The following is a 24,425-nucleotide window of genomic DNA, read 5'->3' as shown; positions in this document are numbered from 1 at the left end:
TTAAAACCAAGACATCTTGAACGGTGTTCAAATCATCATTCTTAAAATATACTTTAATCGCAAATATGCGTTTTATAATATTCCTATTCACTTCATAATAACGATAACAATAGCTATATTAAACGTCTAACCTACATTTAAAATATAAACTTTTTCAATGAACACTCTGTATTTCTAATAGTACCTTCTAAATAAGAATTTTTTTAATTAGAAATACAATTCATAATATTTATACACTAAATTTGAGTTAAATATTAAAGTTATTCTTCTTCAATTTATAGTAAAAACGTCATCATTCCTATCATCATCATTAAGCATTAAATATTAATTTCCATTAAACATTAATGTCAAGATTGTATTCAGTATTTATTTTTTTATTATTTAATTACTACATTGTTACTAGTCGTTTCCATCTAACCTACAATTTGTCTGCTGTATTTTTTTTAATTATATGCACCTCACTACACAACACTACACAAGATCAGATGGTTTGATTCTTTTGAGTCTATGTCCTGTTGTATCCAAAAGCTGCAATACTTCAATATTCTCATGCGAATGGAGTCTTTCCTCATGTCCCCTTGCAATTCTCTTGATTTCTTGACTGACTGTGGGTATCTGAAGGTCTCGATGTATGTAATTAGTCCTATAGTATTTGGGTGCGCCCACAATACCTCTCAGGACATTGTTCTGAAAAATTTGTATTTTATTTATGTTAATTTTTGCAGAACATCCCCATAATTCAACTCTGTATGTCCATATAGGTTTCAGTATTTGCTTATATAATAGCAATTTATTGTGTTAATTGTGATTCTTTTCGAATTAGCCAGTACATTTTCCTATATTTCATGTTTAATCACTATTCTAGTAATTCAGAATATGTTATAATTTATAACAAGCGAACAATTATGGTGCATGTATGGTAATAATCTTATTTTTTATAAATAACTCAATAATACAAAATTAACTGCGTAATATTTCTCGGTCTGTTTTAGCAGAAATAGATTAAATTTAATCACAATTTCGTTTAATTTATATAATCCATTCAACATTCAGGAATTTGAACTCATCGTTTTAGGACCTAACAAATTGGAAAATTAAGTATCTGTAGCAATTTTTTGGAAGGCGCGTTTTAAATCACCCGATTTCAATTTATTTTAAACCGGGCAAATTTAATTAGGTGGGGAGATAATTTAGTTATTCATTTATTCCAGATCTATTTGTAGCAATGTATATATTTTTTTTTTCTTGAATATAGCAGTATTTTTGTAGCAAAATGTCTTAACGGATATTATAGTAGAATATTTTATAGTATATTTAATCACTTTCATCACTTCATTTCGCAATTATTTTAGCAATTACCCGCGGAAACACCACCATGTATTAGGTGGTTGTATGTATCTCGAATAACGATATTTATTTTAAAAAATGCGAAGCATAATTGTAAACAACTCCACATAACTGTTAAATCCGATGTTCTTGATATTCTTCTAGAGAGTTTAATAATAATAAAATATTTTCAGTTCCCATGTAGTAGTATTTTTGGGATGGTATTATGAAATGCTCAAAATTTCATTTTCAGCCTTCATTACTTTAATTGTTTCATATTAAGAAATTTGTTCCGAAATCAGACTCGGAAGCATATAAAATATACAACTAGAAAACTATGGTATTGATGCTTCGTCACCTCGTTTGGTTTCAATTATTTAAAAGCGGTAATATTATGATCAATGACAAGGAACGGCCTGGAGGGCCCAAAATATTTGAAAGACAATGAAGTTCAAAGTTTATTTGACGAAAAGACATCTAAAACTGCCATAGAACGGCTTATCAGTAGATGAATAACATAAGTTGACTAAAATGTCATTTTGAATCGTTTCAACATATTGGTTATATTGCGTCCCAGTCAATAATGGAGGAGTTTTCTGCGCCATCCACACCGACATTGAAGCGATATATTTATAACCATAAAGTTTGATTATGCATATGTGTTGGTATCAGCAAAATATAGTGTATTACAAATTGCTAAAATTGAATGAAACTGTTATTTAGGGGTAATGAAACTGTTATTTAGGGGTAACGATATAGTTCTCATACATTGCCATGTCTAAATTCTTAAAATTTAAGCTTTCCTCTTGTATTTTCCAGGCAATTCAAGGTATTTGCAGTACTATTTGAAGTATTTAGCTAAAACCCATTAGAAAAATGATTATTTAATAAAGCACCTTTTTTTCCACGAATGGTCTCATTATATTTTCATTATATTAATTTGTTATTTTCTTGTAAGGTAGAAATTACCAACGTAAGTGTGTTTTCTGATTTTTTTTCTATATTATTTATTCATAATCAGTAAATAACAATACTAAAATAGTATATTAAATTTGCAAATAACTTACATGTAGGTTTATTTTTAATATTAAAAATGTTTTTTAAGACACACTTGAAATCCAAAAATATTTGCGTCACATTTGATAAAATAATAATCACATACGATGCATGCTTTGGCGATGAATAGCATTTGTCTTTGTTTTGTTTTGTCGAATGTCAAAATTATACATATTTTGCATAAATTATCGGTAACCTAAATCAGCCTTTGTAGTAAAATGATACGAGGAGATAATAACGTATATGTATATAATAACACTCGATCTCATTCATTATGACATTGGACGCTTACGATTTTGCATATAACAAATGAACTATTATTGAACTTAAATGAAACAATGTCCAAATCAGGAATATCGATACATAGATAAATTTGTAAACTTTCCGGAAGACTTGATATAGACGGAAAATCTTGAAAACGATCCTTGGGCGAATAGTGAGCTTACATGCTATATTCTAATTTTGTTATAAGAAGGGCTTAAGAACGTGGTAAAGTAGCTTGTGGTCAATATAAAAAAAGCTAACTTGTATGTTGATAATTCGTAATCTTCTTGATATTAGTCGGCATGTTTTAATTATCTGCTTTCAACAAAAAGCGTATCTATTTTAAATAATCACCTTTTCTGATTTCCTATTTATAAAGTGAGTAATTTTAGATTGAGCTTAATTTTCAGATTATTTTTAGGACTGAGATATTTAATTTTTTGATTTCGTCTAGAACCATTTAGTTTTAAAAGTTAATCTGTTAATAACGCTTTCAAGGGTTTTTACAAAATTTACAGAAACTTTAGAGAACAAAAATATAATTTTTTTTATATTAAATAAAATTAGCGTGTCTATAAATTGATGTTCTTGAATTCTTTTCGAAGTTCCGGCGAATGCCGTTTCGGAAGAATGAATTTTTACGTACAATTCAAGACTGAAGAACCCCTTTTCACTTTTTTTATAAGATATAAACTCGTATATGGCGGGTGGGATAGGATTTAATGGGCTGGATAAGATCGAATGTCTGGGATGGTCTCCAAGTTGGTTACTGGTCTGTGGATTAATACTGTGGTTCGGAGCCCATGTTTAACTGGACATGACTAGAGTCAATATAGTAAACACAAACATAATACATGATATACCTGCTTTGAAATTTTGAAAGACAGTGTTTTTATTTATTGTCGCTCTCAACACTGTTGTGTTATTTAGCCACTTTCAACACACTTACTTAATATTTAGGAATATTAAACATTTTTATATGACCTTTAACCCCAGTCAGATTCGATCCTAGAAGGTTATTGTTGACGGACTAAACTCTTGTCCGCAGGGTATGGAAGAGCATTATCGTAATTTTCGAGAGCATGATGTTGAGTCATGTTTTGAGAGCATTTCTTTATACGATGGAAGCACATCAGTTGCTAGTCAGTAGCAATCTTTAGTTAGTTTTAGCAGTTTATAGTCGATAGAGCCTTTTTAATCGCATCAAATATCGAATGGACCAAAGGACCTAAATACCTATTGAGTTTACTCATGACCTGTATATATTTAGCTGGAGCATGTTACAAATATATTTCTACAAAATATACTTTATTTGGCAGAAAATTCAACATACTTTAGGGTAAATGATATGGCTCGGTGAATGGAGGTAAACCGAAAGAAAACAGTGGTGTCACATTATGTGACCGTTATTTATTGAAGTAATATAAAAATGTGGAAAATACAAAATATATAAAACGGATGGCAGCGGTGTTACCTGATGACGAGGCTTGGGCAGTCGATGGTGGCACGTCTAAAGCGTGGTAACTGAATGAATGGAAATACCCTTCAATAGCATCTCAGATAAACGTCTCCGCGTTGCTAGCTATTCGTTATCGGGTTCTAGTTGGCGCTGCTGGCACCCCGCCCGTGTTCAACAGCTGGGATTATATTTCTGGGTATTTTGTAGACCGTTATTCCACTATATAAAATTCGACATGCCTCAAGGTCGCTACAATATTTTATTGCTATATATGATTGCTCTTTACTCTTTAACCATGTAATGTGTACTGTTATATTACCTACACTATTTTTAGTAAAGTTATACGAATTGATTCACTTAATATTAAGAAATATCTGAAATATGGCCATAATTTCCTACAATAACTATTTTAGTTCGGAATGAAATATAAAATTCAACGATTACTTGGATCAAGTAACAATTACTACCCGACCAATTTTAAGAACGTTGGGTAATAAAATGGATAGACATAAGGAACTTTTATGACACCGTTCTTTAACGAAGTGCAGCCACCAATAATAAAAGGCCAACGGAACAAAAGTTTATAAGATATTCGACGCCGTTTGAGATTTATGGTTTCGTTTTATGGATATTTAAATTTACAAAATCATTAATTTTGACAATTCCGCCGACAAATTTATTTTGGGAATAAAACCACGGATGCAACAACGGATATGTGTATTAATAGAGTGTATTTGGTTGGCATATTTATCATTATTTTTCAGCGAGTGAATTTTCTGGAGAATAATGAAAGTCTTATGTTTTACATTTCAATCTGTTTTGTTTTGCTTTATTTTCAACACATCATGTTGGTGTTGTTGCTGTTGATGTATAAATGCTCTCGAATACTTTTATGTCAACAGCTCACGAGATTATGGTTGGAAAATATAACTTTTGTGTTTTTTATATTTATCTTCTATGCATTAAGATTAAATTTAAGAAGAAGAAAAACTTTTGTTCACAGAGTCAGAACAGTATCTTTTATACGTTTTTCTTGTGTGAGTTTTAGAACAATCTCTTTTTAGATCTCTTTTAGATGCTGGTTAAAGCCTTTTCTTATTCCTAACAAATCCTAAGTATCTTTACCAGCTAAGCCACTTGCTTTCAATTGTTTTTGAGCATAAACCAACTACTTTTCAAGCATAAATAGGTCGAGACATCCAAATTATTATTAGGTTCCATCCAGACACACCAAAATCGAATCCGGGAAGATTCTCCTTTTCCCAAATGCAAGTACGCAACGAAGAATTTGCTAGTTTTCTCCTTGACAAAGTATGTGATACTTTTTACCTTTTCTTGTCATATAAACACCGTAAATATGTACAAATAGATCAGGATTTGCATTTTTGCGATTAATTCAATTCGAATCTCAAAAAAATCAAAACATAACAACAATCATTTTTTTATTGAGCTATATTACATGTTAAACTACATATCCCTCTCAACATATTTTTACTACTCGGCTAATAAAAACGGTAACTCTATACGGTTATATGGTTAAGTTTAATTTGTCTAAACATAAAAGTAGTTGGATGAAAAGTATTTCCATTTTCTTTTTGCTAGTTTTTGATACCGTAATAAATAACTTTATGTTTATCAACATATACAAATACCAACAACACATTCAACAGTTCTTAGATTTAATTATAATAATATTTCAAAATGAAATATTTTTAGACAGCAACTATACAAGCAATGACAAATATCTTTAGCGGATAGTTATCTTTTACCTTGGCAATCCATTACAAGAATCATCATGACACAGATTTGAATATTTATACTTAGAGATGAATAATGGATTAACGTAGTCGCTGATTCTAAAAGAGAGAAACTAAATTGTGTTAAATTTAACGGATACCCAAAGTGTTCTTTTACCTCTTTCTAATTGTATGTATATCTAATACCAGATTACTACGTAAAATTATTTGATTTCTTTTGTATACCAAATTAATGAGGAATCTGAATCATTTTCTGCGGTCATAATTTTTTATACCATCATTATAACGAAAATACGTTATTTTGCGACTCGAATTATTCTATAGTCTTTCCAAAGTTATTTTGTATATACTTCATCAAGATATTTAATGTATTGCTGTCGCAATTTATAATTTTGTTTTTGAATCAAACAATATTTTCCTTTTCATTTAATTCTAGTTAAAAAGAGACACAGTGCTGTCTGGTAAGTAGGAGAGCGTAACCAAACTAGTCTGCCAAATTAATCCAGTGGGTCCGATAATGCAAAATTCTTTAAAAGAATAGTGATAGTAAGTTATAAACTGGAAAATGTTATTTTAGTGATTTACTTGTTTTGATAAATCTCAAATTGCTGCTTATTATTGCTCTGATTGAACATTCCGAAGCCAGAGAGAACAGATTTCGCCTCTAATCAATTACTTTGTACAGCAACGAGATAATGGAGGACCATCTGCCAGTGTTAGTAAAACTCGTTAGAGATGTAAGCATTTTTACTGTGAAATATTAAATTGCTGCGATTTTTATTGAAAATATTTTTAGCGTGTTGTAGGTATAATATGGCACTCATGGCAAGACGATAATAAAAATATAACGGTTATTAATAATTTATTGCAAATATATTGCACTTCATGCTGGAAACAGGAATAGTTAATAACACCTTCGGTTTGGATGAACTCGATCAGAAACTTTGAAGTAGAAATTGACAAATGATGGGAATTATGAACAAATGTTAGATATATTGGAAATTAAGAGCTTAGTTATTCACTTAAATGAAACTTTCTGAATGTGGTATGATTCAATGCTGCCAATTTCTTAGACAAGATGAGGAGAGTGGAAACAAGTAAAGGTGAATATATAATTAATACATGATAACTGTAGGAAATATTATTGTAAAGCGTAAAATATTTATGTACACAGATATATGTGTAATTGTTCAGAATATATATGAGCATTTAGTTAATATATCCGAGAAGAAATAGAATATTAACAATTTTGTAGATATGACAAATGCTTTAAAGAGAATACAGTGGTTAAATCTAGTTTTATCAAGAAAGATGCATACAGGTATTAACAGAATAGACGAAGCAGAAATACAGTGTTATCAAAATATCTTTACAAGGAAGCTCTGTACCGACGGACACAAGGACTAAGCGTATGTAAAAGGTAAATATGCTCTGTAATGAAAGTAAAATATATTACTTTTGGTATACAATTGCTAATTAAGTGGATTAGGCCTCCAGGGGATACAACTCCATAAACTGGAACTCTAACTGATAGGTGGTACGGAAAAGAGTTCAATGTAATTATAATCAAACTCAGCCCGAACCTACAACATATTATAAATATGTACTTAATTGTAGTTTTAAGTCTTTCAATAATTTATGCATTAAATTTACTATAATATTAAAGTAAATTATATTCGATAACCGTATTTTTGTTCAATTATTTTATTTAAATTAGAATTTTGATGTATGTCAAAGCCAAACTGAACTAAAACTCGGAGTTGATACGGCAACATTGCGACGTTTCGACGTGACACATTTAGATGACGTACGTACAAAATAACTTTGGATACACTATATAAGCATATTGATTAAAATAATAGCTTTTGAATTGCTCCCTATATTCAAAGAGAGGCACTTACTCTTGTCGAAGTTTGGCCGTAGACTGATGATGATGATTAATTAATTTTGAAACATTATTTTTTAAATCTTTAGTGGGATCTTGTATGTATATGACTTATACCATATTACTTTATACTATTAATAAAGTAATATTATTAATAGAAAATTTCAACTTACTTCCAGGAAACCAATGTATTGATAATTAATATACTAATGTCTCTCTGTAACGTGTTAATGCTGTACGTTAAAAAAACTTATAAGAACGATATGTTGAAAAAAGACAAAGTGTTTTAAAGTTAACTGAGTTAGTATCCTTCATGTGCATTGGGATAATCAATATTGCAACATATTAAATATAAATACATGAGGAAAAGAGTGATTCTATGTTTTATGACTGACATAAAATAAATTAAACATTTTCTGATTATTTATTGTATACTTAAAATTATTATTGCGTGCGTGTTCTTGACACATTTCTATGTTAACTAAATGACGATTAACATTTTTTATATGCCTATGATTAATTTATACACGATTTTAATAAGGTACCAAATAATTTTAAAGAATAAATTTCTTACTTTCCAATAAATTAAATATTTTTTCTATATGTTGTGTATAGTTTAATGTCACATCAATTATCTATGAGTGCAATTGTTTTTTTATATTCTAAAGAAAATTTCTCACTATAATTTTAGTATAACAATTAAGTGATTACTTTTTTGTTCTGTTAATACAAGCACTAAAGAATATATAAAATATATGAAATTGTCAATATGATTGTTTTTAATTTAAGGGGGAGTTATATTAGAGCTCTGTTACATACGTGACGCTATTTAGACATGAGATAAGTCTATAGCTTTTAGAAGCTGATGGTATTGCTAATTTAAGTCAAATAGCTGGTCGTGGGTTGTTTTAGATGTTTAAATTTGGTGAATTTGTAGTGGAAGACAAAATGCTTAGAAATGTTGAAAGCATCTGAAAAAGTATTTGAGATCACTGTATCTTGAAATTAATGGGATTTAGTCAAGAATTGAAAACAAAAAGTCATTATAGGTGAAAATAATATGATAAGATAATTTTGCAAGATAACAATTTTCACACGATGCACACAAATTCTTGCAGAAACCATGAAAAACTGTTTAAAATGATGTATAATATAACTTATTCTATGCGTCAAGAAATGTGGAAGTATTAAAAAAAACAGAAATCATGTTCTTCATAACAATTAAAATGATTAAAAAATGAGGCAGAATCTGAATAATTTTCTTTATCAATAGTTTTGTTTCTTCTGAAAGAACTATAAATTGATTCTGATGAATTTGCATTACAAATTGAAAACTACTTTATACTGCGTTGACTGTAATTCTGTCCAGGCCATAAATTTATATCATTTTGATGCGTACAAATGCCTTTATTAGACGAAAGTTGAAAATGTTAAATTACTAGCTAAAAAAACAACTTGGGCGAAGTATTACTTTTCTTAATTAATGGAACTTAAGGGATGAATATTAGCTATCAAGAAAAACGTGAATATTGGATTTGGCATTTAAAAAATTACTATTTTTATTAAACTGAGATAAAATAAGATCGAGGAATGAAAAAGTTTAAAATGAAGGAGCATGTCGAAAATCGTACATTTCAAACAATTTGTGATATATAATTATGGCGCATTCATTTATTATCAAACATATAATTCTATAGAGTCTAAAAAATGCTATATTAAAGGTGATTCAAACTTTTATTGAACTAGTTTTATTATATCCTCTACCAAACGGGGAATTATAATTTTCTAATTCGGTGCAGTAAAGTAAAGCCAGTCTGATACTGATACCACATACCCACCACCTAATTATCTTTTAACTCACCTTTTTATTGTTGAAATAATTTATTAATAAAGAAAGTAAAAATCAGAATCCTTACATGAGTCACAAATTCTATCACTGCAGAATGTGAGATATTCACAGTCTATAGCTGATGAAACTAGCAAGCAATGAGCAGCGACTAGTAGATTTATAAAAACAGTCTGTAGTCAATGGCAGTGATAGCGTATTGTCAATAATAGTAAATCTAAGACGTTGTGATGCCACATATTGCAGGGCTTTAAACGGATAAGGGATTTTAGATACAATATCCGCGAAAGCAGGAAGACAATTTCACAACAGAATAAAGAATTCCTTTAATGCATGATGTAAGTTGTGTGATGATGGAACAAGTAATTATGTGATATATTTTATATAGGGAGATCAATACAGCACCGGATATTCCAAAAAAAGTCTGACCTCCGGAGACGTGGTGTGACGTGTCATATGTTTACATTACAAGAGTCTTTTTTACATTAGATTACTATTGCACTGACAGTTGAGTCCCGGGATCAAAAAGTCCCCACCTCAATATTATTATTTCATTTAAGCTACTCTTATAGCTACACAAGTTTTATGACGAACCTCAATAATCTAAGTCTCAAAAATTTAAATATGTAAATAAATACAGTTAGAACAAAAAAGTGAATATTGGATTTGGCATTTTAAAAATTATTATTTCTAATAAACCAAGGTAAAATAAGATCGAGCAATGAAAAAGTTCAAACTGAATTAGGATGTCGAAAATCGTACATTTCAAACAATTTGAGATATATTAAATATATAATTAGCGCGCATTCATTTATTATCAAACATATAATTCTATAGAGTCTAAAAAATGCTATATTAAAGGTGATAACTGATGGTGATGATTAAAGGTGATATTATAACTCACCTTTTTATTGTTGAAATAATACATTACCAAAGAAAGTAAAAATCAGAATCCTCACATGAGTCACAAATTCTATCACTGCAGAATGTGAGATATTCACAGTCTATAGCCGATGAAACTAGCAAGCAATGAGCAGCGACTAGAAAATTTATAATAACAGTCTGTGGTCAATAAAAGTGATAGCGTACTGTCAATAATAGTAAAATAGTAAAACGTTGGGATGCCACATATTGCAGGGCTTTAGACGGATAAGGGATTTTAGATACAATATCCGCGAAAGCAGGAAGACACTTTCACAACAGAATCAAGAATATAAAAGCATATTCTGTATTAAATTCAAATTCCTATAATGTATGATGATGTAACTTGCGTGATGATAGAACAAGTAATTATGTGATATATGTTATATAGGGAGATCAATACAGAACCGGATATTCTAAAAAAATCGTCTGATCTCTAGTGACGTGGTATGACGTGTCATGTGTTTACATTACAAGAGTCTTGTTTGCATTTCATTACTATTGCACTGACAATTGAGTCCCTGGTTCAAAAAATCGCCACTACAATATTATCATTTCATTTACGCTACTCTTATAGCTATACATCGCTTTCGTGACGAACCTCAATAAGCTAAGTGTCAAAAATTAAAATATGTAAATAAATATAGTTAGTTATTGAGTTACTAAACTATGAAAGTAAATTACAATCAATATTTATTTTAATTGTTGTTAGAAGGAGAAATTACCAGATACTATTAAATTATGAATTATTGAATTTATTTTAAAACAATTAAAAATAATTAATTTACAATTATTATACATTATATGCTTATTTTCAGTTATTTTGATTAAATCTCATTTAAAAAAATTAACAAGAAATAGATGCACTAAAAGTTTAATTATATACAGGCCTATCGTAAAAACAAAATTTCTACACTAAACAATATGTATCATCTAAAATTAAACGTTTCCATGTCTAGATACAATTAATGGGATTAGCTTGCTAAACCGAACCTTAAAACGAGTTCCTAGGGTATAATTATTGTGAAATATTAATGAGATTATATTGTTAAATAAAATTATACACATGCATTGTTTTCCCCATGCTCGATTATTATATTATGCATGAGCGGAAAGTACTATATTGGGAAAGGTTTATGTATTGGCTGGGATTAGCTACACTAGCTATCAACAATAAATTTAAATCGCTGAGAATTGAATTATTATGTTATGGATTTAAATAAAACTGTTTTAACTTATTGCGCGTACTAAATGGAAAAATTGTTCTGTGAAATAAAACTGGGAATCCAATTTGTTTTATTAAAAATAATATATAAAGCTTTTACAAATAAAATTCTATATTTTTATTTACGGGTATCGAATATCGTAATAAAACTATTGACAATATGATATTTTCGACGTATAAATTCAAGCTACTTGGACTGTTAAACTATATTATACAATAAATAACTATAGACAGTTTTAATCTAAAATGGTGTTGTTAGATTTTTTGTCTAAAAATGTCACATCAAATAATATAATTTACTACATTTATTTTAAGTTAATTTTCATTTTGCTCTAAAAATATTCTATAAATTGAGGATATTTTATTTTTAATACCGAGGTTTATATGAACTTGACCTACTGCTTAAAGTGAACCGCCACTTAACGTAACCATAGTCCTCGGCACTATGTCTATGGACTGACAGCTTAGAAGACATTTAGTCTTACACGGATTAGCCAGTAAATCATCACTCTTTATAATAAACCTTTCTTCTGTTTAATTTGACTCAGAATAGATCTTTTTTTTTAAATAACTATTTAAAATGTCATGTTTGTCAATATTTGCGGATATTTTGTCAGTTAAAATAGTTAAACCTCACACATAGTCATAAAAGTTGCGTTTTTGAAATTCATTCGTCAACTATGTCAACATTGGCATTTAACAGACTTGGCGTTTTCTGATTACCAGTTGTTCAGGTCCATGCAGAATGGCTTAACGGGCTCACGGTTTCAAAATGCTGAAGATATTCGAAAATGGATTAATGGTTGTATTGCTAACAAACCAACATCGTTCTTTCGACACTGTATCATCATGTTGACAACATAACAATGTTAGTTAAAACAGTCAAGCCTTTTGAGTTATATAAAGTGGTGAAACGGAATCATGAACTATTTAACAACATGACTGAGAATAAACTACAAAACAAAAATATCTGCCACATATATGGACTGATGAAGATAAACAAGCCGTTCGAAAACACTTTTCAAATCTCTAAGATAATGTGATTGAGGTAAGTGGTAGTAAAACAAGTCTTTCCGACCCTCAAGTTTTCCAGGTCTTCTATACAACTTTAATATTAATTAGATCGAATTGTTTTGGATGGGATGCTTTGAACTAGAGTTCGGCTAACAGTCGAAACAGTCGATAGTCGCAAAACAGTAGAAGCTAGCTAAAAAAAATTAGCGACTGAAAATAATAATTACAAATGCACGGTTCCACTGTTTTTTTCCATTCGTTATGGCAGACGAAGATGTACAAATTCTTTCCTGTATAAATTGTGAGAAAGGAAAGGATGGAGAAAAATGCTTGGGGCAGTTAATTTTAAATATGCTTATATTTTCAACGGTAGTATGATATATAAATAAATAATTGCTGAATATTATTAACATGCAATGAATAATTGTACTCTAAAGGAGTTGAATTATTTTTATATCTCAATGTTCTCTGGATCTGTAAAAAGGAATCGAATAATAATCCCACAAATGTTTTAACGTATTTTAATATGTTAATTATACTATAATAAATATAGATAATACAATAGAACTTAAACAAAGTCTAAAAACTAAAGATGTCCGATAACCATAAATACTAATAAAATACTAAAATACTAAATACTAAATAAAAAAAATACTAAATAAAAATTAATCTAATCATAGAAAAAAACTAATCCATGACATAATTAAAAATGATCGCACAATAACTACCAGAGCTTTTTTGAATAAAATAAAAATGGAAATATTTTTAAATCACCATTAAAAAATATAATATACATGTTCAGGTTTTCTCACGCGATGATTTCTTTGATTGTTAATAATTTGGTCAGATCTAGAAAAAACCTATTCCGAGGGTATAGCAGAATATTTTAAATGCAAACTGATATAAATCATGTTAAATCATTTTATGAGCATGCCAAAAATCTAATGGGTTTTCTAAACGCCCAGTAAGTGGCCTTTCCACATACTTAATTTTTTAAGTTGTTGTAACACTTGATGTAGCAAATGAAGAGAATTGCAAGGGGGCATAAGGAAAGACTCCATTCTTACCAGTACAGGACACAGAATCAAAAGGATCAAACCATCTGATATTGTGTACTGTTGTGTGTTGTGAGGTGCAGTTAATAAAAAATACACCAGTGACGTGTATAAAAATTATTTCACCAGATACTGGGATAGGGCTGATGGGTCCTCTTAGTTATATATCTAAATTTAAGTTATTATAAAGAGAAATTGTAGGTTAATCGGAAACGACTAGACTAAAAAAATATATTTTATTTTAATTACCAAATTACTGTTCCATCTAGGCAAATTAGGTAATTAGTTTCACTTTTACAACATATTTTCATTACTCCATTAATATATTAGTATTATTTTTATCATTTAAACATATTTTGACTTAAAATATATATTGAAAAATAAATTGAATAAAAAGAAGTTTTATTTGATGTAAGAATAGTTTCAACAACTACGGTTTTAAATATAACTGCGTCATTCTTCACTTATTTATTCAATTATCCAATCTTTAAAAGAGTAGCTATCATGTTTTTCCTGTCAGTAAATTTATTTATTTCAAACTATCACCTTATATAATACACTGGAATCTCACCATAACAGTTAGCTCATCTTTAATTTGTCTTTTACGGCTCTCGTTAATTAAAATTAATGTATTTATACAATTATGAAACCCATATAAAATTTACAGAAAAATCTTAATACATTTTACAATTTTATTTTAATATTAATATATTTTACCTCTAATATAATGATCTGCTCATTGATTATCGTTTATATTATGCATCTGAAAAAACTGCTTGAGAAAATCTAAATGACTTGTAAACAGTGCACAGACGATTCTTTTTCTTCTCGAATTTTGTTAATCTATAGTAAGATGAAATTTTCGCGTAGGGTCACATCAATTTTTTGTACCTATAAATAATGTAAAATACAATTTTATGTGGCCATAATTTTCTTAGTCGTAAAATAATAACTATTTAATAGTTCCAACAATTTGGGAGTAACACAAAATATTAAAAAACATTGCTTAAAATTAAATAAAATCTTTTACTAATATATAACTCTCTCACTTTCCGTTTTAATATCGTTAATCATATTTGAGGTTTATTGTAAGATATGTTAATTAGACATATTTGTTTTATTCCAATATGGAATCGTAACCGGACCTTCCTCGGACTCTATAACCTATTAATTGGCGTAACTTTAAAACGCTTCAAAATATGCAAATCTATCCGGTATTCTAACCGACAGCATTTTTGGGTTCGTTTCTTTTATTTTCTACGTGATACGGTTCCGAATGTGGCCCGTCGTGACACCGGACAACCAAAAACGAATAAAGTAAAAGTTTTTAGTGAATTTTAAACCTGTTATTTGGATGCGGGCTGGTATTTGCAGTCTTTGTCGCTGCTAAAATTTATGAACACCGGTTCCAAAAGTTGTAATACATTTTAATGGGGTTTTCGGGTTTGGGAGACTGCACCACTATAATCGAGAGCTGAATCTCATCGCAGGTCGAATTCGCGGAGAATATATGATAAAAGGTATTGTGCTCTATTCTCGGTTAAATATTTCACTTTAGATGTTTTATTTTCACAAGAAATTGAATATTAATTCATATTTAATTATAGATGTTTAACTAAGTTATAAATGTAAAAGCAAAGTGACTTTGAAGATTCCTAGTCCTTATTCCTTACTTGGACCAATTTTTTAATATCGAGGAATGTTCAAAGGTTCAAAATCAAAAGTAATTTTTATCTATGATTTTGCAGGTATTTCAAAAGATTAATCATACATACTACATATTAAAATGAAATGTCATGAATTTGCAGGATGGTGTATATATAAGACGTAGTTAATAGTGGATAGATCAAACTGATAACATAACACTTGAATCTTTGTGATTTGATATTTCTTTCCATTTCTATAACTCCCCAGGGTAGATAATAATTAGAATAAAATAGTCAAAGAAAAGGTAATCTAAGCAATACACAATTAGATACACCAAACTATAAAAATAAAATATTAAAAAGCCGGCTTGGTGGCGCAGTGGTAAGGCGATAGGACGGTCTTCCTACTCTTGCGATAGCCGCGAGTTCGAATCCTGCTGGGGCATGGTCGTAAATTTATGTTTGTGATTGTTTAACATTTGTGATTGTCTAGGCTAAAACTAAAAAGAGGCAGCATTTTTTTCAGAATGTGCGTGATATATAATTGATTTGTCGACAATTTAAAAATTATTATTATATATTGTTTTATATTATTTTAAAATAATCCACTTTCAAATTTTAGTAATGAGAACATATATTAGAAGCGACTGGTTATTAATTTTATTTTTATTAGAATTAGCTGCAATTTTGAATGAGTAACAATTGTATTTTTAAATAATTAAAATTTACTATTAACATATACTTTAATCAACTTATATGTTTATATAATAAAATTTTATGTATGCTGTTTTCGTCATTTATTTATTAAAATGTAGTACAATTTCAACAGCAATGTCATAATAGTCATAAGATGCATTTGCTATTAATTGGCAAAATACAAACATAGCCGCTTGTATTTCGGAAGACTTGCTTTCAAACTATCAAATATCAAAATGGGTGAAATATGATACTGAGGTATACAGCGTCCAAGGAACAGCACTAGTATAATAAATATTTGTAGATAAAAAACAGTTTGCTTAATGGATTTACTACGCATAAATATGACCAGGCAGAGATCTGATGTATTTTGTGACGGGAAAAGTTATTTTTGGTAAAAAAGTTTTTTATTAAGTTTAGAAACAGGTCTAGACAGACGTAATATTTTAATAACTTTAAGGAATATTTTCTGTTTAAAAAAGTTAATTTTTAACTATTTTGAAATTCTATAAATAGTAACAAGTTACCAATAATATTTTTTCAATTGTTATTCTAAAATTTATGATATTTGAACAATAGTTTACAGATATATAGAAAAATAAAAAATACAAATTCATTCATCCAAAACAGAAACAGTTTGATTTATTTATGTTCTCATTAGCAAATAATTTTTATAGCATTTTCATATTTAAAATACGATAACTGTTAATATATTCTTGGAAAATGAGAAGAGGTTAAGCAGATTTTCGTTGACTTGAGTATCGTATAGCGTGCAGGTAGCTTTTTCTAGTATATGATTTAATAATTTTATGAGATATCAGATATGTTAATATGCCAATTAACTTTATAGATTTATGAAATTCTTCAGATGTTTATAACCTACGTGAAGTACTTTTTTATTAAACCTATATTAGCTTCGAATTTCCACAGTAGACCTTAAAATGGTTCAATTTAAAAAACCTTCACTATAACTGTAGTGTTAATAGAAAGATTAGATTTACATGTAGAGTAAAATCTATCAAAGCACTATGCTAAGGGTAATGAGTTTTTATTTATTTATTAATACCCCGTTACAAGGCGTTGATGATTAACCTGCAATTTTATTTTACAATAATTCAAAATTAGCAATTTATTTAAGTTTTTTTTGATATTATTTAAGATTTGGATTCTTTAAGATTCATTCTCATTCTTTTTTACTTAGTATTTACATTAATAATGCTCCTTAATATGTTAATGAAAATTTTGCAGTGATTTTCTCTTAATTATACTTACAGACTATATTACACGACATCAACTCGTGCAACTCTCATGTCTCATTACGATTATCATACTTTCCTGAATGATGGTCGGGATCTGAATAATACTTCATCATTTCATATTTCATTTACAGTTCTTTTTGTAATATTTCATGCCAACGAAATTTTGTATCTAGTTGCATCCCAAGATATATATATATATATATATATATATATATATATATATATATATATATATATATGTACGGAATGACAGTGTTGTGTTTCTATGTGTGTTAATAGATTTAATAGTTTAACTATAAATAAATTGAATATTCACTGTTTTATTTCTATTGACTTTTACCCTCCATGTCGGAGTCTAACACGATAATACTAAACACGATAATTTTGGCATTTGTCTACATAAAATAATAGTTTACTGTTTATTAGTATTGGGTTTTTCAGTATATACAGACTCTGATAATGGAACGCTCAAAATTTGTACTTTCGACATTCATTAGTTTTGTTCTATGATTTGAAGAAATCTGCTACCGAAGGCTGTTAAGCACTTTTAGAGACTTGTGGTGATGCAGCTTTTGTTGATCTTGATTTAAATTTGAAGTGTGCGCAAAAAACTTCTCGGAGGTCAAGTAATTTCAATACATATGGACGAAAACCCAGCTGAAGCTCTCAAATAATTTTTAGACCATTTAGAAGATGATGGATCGGTTGAATCAATGTCATCGGTTGAATTAATAGTTGTGAAGGATATCTTCTTGCAGTTCTAGCAAATTCTACCCATCGTTCTGGTTACCATTTATTCGGATCGGTCCTATATGTTTTTCTGTCACACAGTTTCGAAATAACCAAAAATTGATCGATAATTGGACCTCTGTCAACTAATCTAGTTCTTTCGACCTCGCATGGACATGTTGCAAAAAAGATGGGAAAAGTTGTTCAAAATTATGCAAAATGTTTTAGTTAATATACGATTGCTATTTTTATTGAATCGGCCATTTATTTAATCTACCAATGTTTCTCAGTATGTGTCATTTTAATGCGAAATAATGATCATAATAAATGCAAGCACATAGCATATTGTTGCTTGCTTGCTACAGTTTTCTGACTGCATCTTCTCTATTGTTTCAAATAACAATCTAATGTATCATCAGCAAATATACCCGTGGTGAGTTTTCCATTTATTTGAGTAATTCTGATGGGTTCGAACGTACTGCCTTGTGGTAGGTTTGTTTCACTTTCTTTTTTTGTTAAGCAGGTCTCTTGTTAACATTCTGGTTAAGTAAGATTTTATGAAACTTGTGGATAAGTCCCTCATACCAAACTTTGTCCAAGGCTTGAGTTTATTTACGTTCCTTTTTGTTTTATCTGTAATGGCAATAATTCACAGCTACTGTACTTATGTGCCATTGAATTAAGTACTGATACTAATAGTACTGGTACTGATTTCACTATAATGCACTATACTGACTGTAATATCTAGAACATTATAAAAGATACCGTGATATACTTAGCAAATCATAATTTATTCAAGACGTCTAGTCAATTTTTGTCGATACAATAATACCTTATGACATCATTGCCTACACATGTCTGCTAGGTACCTGCTTCGTGGTATAGGGAACCTTATGTTTTGTTAATGACCGCTTATTTTTAATGGGTGTCAGAAATTAATGGGCGTTTCGATTACCCATTAAGAGCATAACATGTTACCTTACCTAAGCCGTAGTTTTGAAATTGCCCTCTAGCAAAATATATTTTTTAACATCTTTACACAAGTTAGTGTTGTTTAATAAATTAGCTAAGTATCATTTATTGTTTAATAGTAGAACTAAAAATTCCATTTTTCTTAAAATCCATTATCATACTGATTTAATGCTGAAAGAATACTCCATTTAATAGCAATAAAACAAAAAGTTGAGTATTTGAGTACTTAAAAATAACTAAAATCCGTTAATAAAAATGTGTACTAATAGAAAAAATAAAATATTTACAGTTGATAACTCACATTATGATTTGAACCATGTGGATCAACAGAATCTAACAATTTACGAATAAAATTCAATTAGCTGAAGAAATTAATCATTAAAATAATTGGTGCCTTATTCACACAAATCAAAAAAATATCGGCTTTACCTTAAACATATTTGGCGACTTTATTTTTTCGTTTATTCATTCCTTTTCATCAAATGAAGAGCTAATAGCATACGTTGATGTTGTGCAGTATTTCTGACACTTGGGAGAAATTACATAGAAATTACATAGAAAAATAAATATATTTTTACTACTACAATATTATTTTTATTGCATTTTCCGGATATTTCCGTTTAATTTCGCTGAACATATTTAAAACAACTTAACCATATTAATAAAAATAATAATATAGAAGCGAAAATATACATTTGATACAATTTTAATATTATTATATATAATGATAGAACTTGCTAGGAACTATAATATGAGAGGCAAATAATTTTAAAAAAAATTTGTGTTAGTTAATATAATGGAATTTTCTTAAATACTTTTGCTATAATTCGTTTTGAAAGGGATACTGTACTCTCTAGATGACAGTGATATTTACATAATTATGCCCTATGGGAAGCAGGTAGATTGCGCGCCTTTGAATATCTTATATAAGTAAGAGAATTTGTATTCCTTTTGAATCCGCATATGTAATTTAAAATTAAATGAAAAAAAATGCTCGAATGGGAACTTGGTCTCCGCTGCGACAAAATTCCTTTTATTAAATATAAAGATAATTGAAAAAGCTTCATTAAATTATTGAGCGGACTACATATTAAGCAACATTTTTAGGCTTAAGTAGATGATCACGTCCGCGATTATTGCTTTTTCTTAGTTGGTTTAAGTTGTTTTGATGTTAATTATTGAATAAATAATATTCTGGTTTCTCCGGCTCAAATGAACTAATATTGTAGGATATTATTATAATTTTTACAATGTAATATTGTTATCATCAGTCTTTAGTTGGAACTTCAACCAATGGATTTTTATTGGTGTCACAGGACTCTCGGACCTACACTATTTACCTCCAATTGGTCCTTTCAATTAGTGAGGAGACAATGATTGCGGCTTACGCTGATGATACAGCTGACCTCTGAGTGCATCCTGACTGAAAAACTGCTCCACTCCAACTCCAATGCCATCTAAATCAAGTAAAGAAGTGATTTAATCAGTGGAGAATAAGGTCAAAATCAAACCAAATCAAGTCCACTAATAATACTTATACACTGAGAAAAGAATCCTGTCAATGAGTAAAAATATAAAACGAAAAAATTCCACTAGAGGAGTATGTAAAATACTTAGATCGTGGATTAGCTTTGCAGAAGCACATCTGAAATAAGTGTCAACAACTGGACAGCAAACGAAATGATGACATACAAGTTTATGATCACGATATTTTGAACATAATGCAACTAAAAGACACATTGTAAGCTACAGCAATATTGAAATGATACATAGATTTCGGAGCAAGGCTTTCAGGAACATACGCATTATTAAGTTATATAATAAAAGCATGAGCATTAGGCCAGGAAATAAGACAGATACAACATACATACAGACGAACTAGCATTGACGCCAAATAGAGTGGGAGGACAACAGTATGCGATGTTCAACAGATTCATGCAGCGGCAGCTGCACTTAGAGATTGAAGTCCTCTCATAAAAAATTACAAAAGACAAACGGTTTAGTAGTTGGACAATACAGTGGATAATTGTTCTGAGACAGATCGCTATAACGCGGAATAAAAAACCAAAAAGTGTCGCTACCACTGGTAATTAGTCAGTATTTTCTATAGATCGCTCTTTATGATTTTAAACCATTTATTTTTAAAACGAAAATTGAAAAAAAAACTTACCCAAACCATAAATGTTGATCAACTGTGTATTAATATTCCCATATCAATCAATTCACCTTATTTCTACTAGTGTGATATCTTATTTCGAAGCCTTCAAACTTACAGATGTCAAGCACGTCATAACAGAATTCAGATCTCGGAGCTAAACAAGATATATATAAAAATACTTTTAACAAAAAAATTAAACTGACTACAAATAGTAAATAAGGAACTCACTGAAAATAAAGATATAAACAAATTTAGATTTTTAAAACAAAAAGAAAACATCTTAAAATAAAATGTGTACATAATAATCGTTGTAATACCTACCTAAATAAAAATAATCAAAAACCTTCTTTAACCTATCTACTACACGCATTTTATATTCTGCTATATAGCCACAATTTAGCTTAATACCTACCTAAACCTATTTATCAATTCACAATTTTATTTTAACTACTACCAACTGATGACGGTGGAGTCGGCAAAACAGTTATATTAATTTAGATTAGTTTTGTTGGTAATTTAATTTTTTGTATATGTCACCAAATTATATTATTATTTTTTATTGTTTGGGCTCGGCACCGACTTCAAACTAACATTAATTTTATAACTTTAGAAATAATATTTAGGATAATTCCCTATTTCCTTTGCTGTATTTGACTGTAGTTCAATTTTACGGTACCACTAATTGTCTATATATAATTGTAATATCCTACTTGTTTGAACTCTTCCCAATATGTTTACTCTTTTGGAGGAAATGTCTACTTTAGTTTTTGTCTTTTTTTACTATCGTAGTGTACTTCTAAATCCATATTCCGAAAACACAAACTCATCACCAAGATATTTAATGCTCTATTGCGTAAAAATATTTTTAAATTATTCTTTTAGATTTGACAATACATTCATCATTTAGCCAATATCTAGTTTTGGGCTTGCAGCTTTTAGTTCGTGATATTCAATCTGGAATTGTTTTCCATAATCATCTCTAATCTATTTGAGGTGCTAACAGCTTGAATTGAAATATCATTGTTAAAATTAATATCCGTAAGAGTATTTTCAAATAGTCCCCTGTTCAACAAAATCTCTTATATGTATGCTTTAAAATATTTAAGAACGTGATATTTAATAATATATGGGATCACATAATGTATTAATATTAATAAAAACTTATTAATCAAACATAACATATATTATATTGTATGAGTCTTGGGTTAACAATTTAATACTTAAGCAAACGTATATTTTAACTTCTAAGACTTTAGGATGAGTAAAACTGAAATAATCAAAACTTTCTTAACTTTTATTCCTTAGTATATTTATTTTATGTAATTATTTCATATAGTGAACTAAATTGAACTATTACACATTGAAACTATGTAGTTTAGAATGATTCCCAAAGATATGGTAGTATATGATACAACTATTATCTAATCAAAGAAATACCTTCTCTTTTTACAAAAAGAGCCAAATTATGACATATGTCTGTTTTTTATTGCTTTACTAACCCTTCGTTAAATATTTTCATATTATGTGGCGGTCAGTGGTGGCCACTCGTTAAATTCCATCAAACCAAACAGGTCTCATACAAAATTCCAAACATATTTTCATATCAGAGAACCGTTGTAATTATTTTATAAATAACTATTTCCTGCCTTTGATGTGTCCTCTAATTAAATTGCCCATAGGCCGAAGGTTTAAAGGGTCCTTCCGTTTGATTAATTTCTCCGAAGGATTAGTTTAATGCGAATTAAATACCCTTAAAACTTTATTAACTTTCTTAGACTTCTTAAATACCCAAGCATATTCTATTTTCAGGGATCATTCTAGAAGAGCTTAAGATTTATTTCCTGTAAATTTTCTAATAAAATGTATATTTACCTAATAACTATTTAAATCAATATTATTGACGTAATTAACTAAACTAAATATATAATTGCTAAATACTAAGCTGCATTACATATTAGCTAAACAATTGTCTAATTTAAATTCCCATTTTTTTAAACTGAATTTTTCAAACGCTTTGACATAGTATTTTTCTCTGAAAAAAAAATCTTTTTGTATACTTAGCAAAAAAACGTAGTATTCTTTGTTTATAGGATACGTAAGTCTAGACTTCTTATTTATAGCCATGCTGACTTGAATATAGATTAATTCTAAACGACGTGTTGTAAAACATGTAATATTTAACAAAAATAATTAAGACTATTATATTATGAGTATATTCTAATCCTGCCAAATAAATCATGTGATTTCAATGTTAGGTTTAATTAATTTACATTTTGATTTTTGCGGTGTTAATTGGGTCTTCTTGCCATCGTTTTGATGTGCATTAATAACTTTTAAGAAGACACACCGGAGGGGTAGAAATCTTACATCACTTCTATTATTCCAATCTTCTATCTTCTAACTATTTCTTTTATTTTAAACGGGCAATTTTTATTGACGTTGTGATTATTTCAAATGATAACAAATGTACATAAAAGTGCGCATCAGTCGTATTCTAGGGCATTGAATCTGTCCAGAATTATACAAATACAATATAATTCGTGTATTCAATGTTAGAGTAGGAATTCAATGTCATGCCTTTTTGACTAATTTGATGTTCGCCGATAATAATACTATATTCTGTGATACATACGTTGAGGCTTCTAGAATTCTTCATGTTTTGATCTACGGCTTGATAATTAATGATAACTAATAAAGAAAAGACCAAAGTATTGACAACTGATATATCACCTGTTATTGTAAATATCAACGAAATCTAGTTAGAGTAAGTACCCGAGTTCAGTTATTTGAAATCATCAAAGGAGGAGAAAAAAATGGCATCTATTTTGCTTCTCTAAAATGGGTCGTGCGAATGAGAGGAAATACCAAGATCGGAAAATTCTGCTATTTCAAACGCCTATCTTACCAATCCTGTATGGATCCGAGATTTGGATAATATCACAGGTCAATCTGCAGATGTGAGATGTGTAAACTTGAGGTCTTTCAAATTTGACATAATATACTAGATATGAAATCGTTCATTTGAAATACGCCAATTACAAATAAACAGTTGGGTAATGAATTAAAAGACACATAATATAATGGTTTGGTATGCTTGAGGGATGAGAGCTAAATGAATTCATCACAGACTTCTCTGGCGAAATCAATCTTTTGACTG

The 24,425-nt window shown here is 29.2% G+C and overlaps 1 protein-coding gene and 1 long non-coding RNA gene across 5 annotated transcripts in view; both read left to right on the top strand.

Moving 5' to 3' along the window:
- Window positions 1-24,425, top strand: part of LOC143193586 (pseudouridylate synthase RPUSD2) — a 662,639-nt gene that overhangs the window by 59,588 nt on the left and 578,626 nt on the right. The window lies entirely within an intron of this gene.
- LOC143193916 (uncharacterized) lies at window positions 6,381-7,490 on the top strand. Its single transcript, XR_013005137.1, has 3 exons — window positions 6,381-6,599; window positions 6,659-6,965; window positions 7,118-7,490. It is a non-coding gene; the product is annotated as an uncharacterized LOC143193916 (long non-coding RNA).

Source organism: Rhynchophorus ferrugineus, unplaced genomic scaffold (assembly GCF_030347505.1).
Source record: "Rhynchophorus ferrugineus isolate W39M unplaced genomic scaffold, kcgeb_rfMv2 rfM3, whole genome shotgun sequence".
NCBI classification, from domain to species: Eukaryota; Metazoa; Arthropoda; class Insecta; order Coleoptera; family Curculionidae; genus Rhynchophorus; species Rhynchophorus ferrugineus.
Note: the sequence above shows the minus strand (reverse complement) of the source record. Positions and strands in the feature narration are given on the sequence as shown.